This window comes from Pterocles gutturalis, unplaced genomic scaffold (assembly GCF_000699245.1).
Source record: "Pterocles gutturalis isolate BGI_N339 unplaced genomic scaffold, ASM69924v1 scaffold11224, whole genome shotgun sequence".
Classification (NCBI taxonomy): Eukaryota; Metazoa; Chordata; class Aves; order Pterocliformes; family Pteroclidae; genus Pterocles; species Pterocles gutturalis.
Window position 1 is genome coordinate 3,013 of NW_010133270.1, and position 1,292 is coordinate 4,304.

Sequence of the window (1,292 nt, forward strand, 5' to 3'; positions counted from 1 at the left end):
TTTCCCTGGCTCATCAGCTGGAGGAGGGTCTTAGTAAGTGCACTACAGTCACTCTGGCAGCACCCTGTAATTCACTGTATATTGGCAAACAACTTATTTGGTGCAAGTGCAGTCTTCCCAGGTAATGTTACAGAAAGTCAGTCCTGTGTAATGCTCCTGCATTGTGGTGCTGTGGGAAATCCCAGCACAGGATGGGGGCAGCAGCCTGCCTGGTGCTGAGCTCTGAACACACCAGCTCACCCTGCCCCACTCACGGCTGCCAACTCCCTGTGCAAGCTCTTGCCTCGATTGCTCTTCTGTCCTCTTCTGCTTGCTCAGGTTATGCTTGACGCCCATACTCTTAGCCAGAAGTGATGGTCTTGACATTTACTCCATCCCTGAAGTGCCTGTCCTCTTGACTGCCAAACCCACACTGAAGTAGTTCTCGTAAAAATTCCCTTAGAAACAGAATACACAGCCCCTGTACACAAAGGGAGAGGGGTGCTGGAGCCCAGGGGCATCACCCAGCCCACAGATACACACCTGACTTCCTGCCCCTGTTGACCGCTAGCACACCATGCTCCTGTTACTCTGGTTGGTGCTTATGTTATTCTTGCTGGGCCGTAACATAGCTACTGTCTCTGCAAACAGTAGTTGCTGCCAGATGGGGAGCACTGCCCTGGAACCGAATGCACGCACAGGTCACCTCAACATAGATTAAATATTACTCTGCTGTTGGGTACAGGGAAATAAACTACACCAATCCTGTAGTGAGTTGTTCTTCCCTGTGAGCAGATGTAAGCAACACTCTAGTGTTCTGATTGTAGCTTTTCTTTTGCCTTTTACTAGAAGTGCTGCCAACACATAAAGAATAGTGAAAGTTATGGGCATCCGCTCTCCCCCAGTTCATCTTTCAGCAGAACCACCTAAATGTAATTCCTTCTGAAACACTATTGATGCTCATCCCTTCAAAAGGGAGCTGCAAGGTTTACTTTTTTGTTGTTTACCTAAGAAATCCACTACCTGTGTTTTCCAGAATCTAACTCTTTTGGGGGGACCAGTATGTATGATGTTAAATGGAATTGCTATTTTTTTTCCCTCTCCTAAGAAGTTGACTTGTAGTTGAGCCCTGTTCAGTGTCTGCAGAACCAATCAAAATCCTGTTGACAATGTGCTCCAGGGCGTGCTACAGTAAAACTAAAACTAGTTATGGGTCGAGGCAAAATTAAGTTTGGAGCCGCAGTCTCCTGCAGGATATACTGCCAAAGCAGCCCTCAGCTCAAGTTGTCATTCACCTGCCATCCCGATCAGCA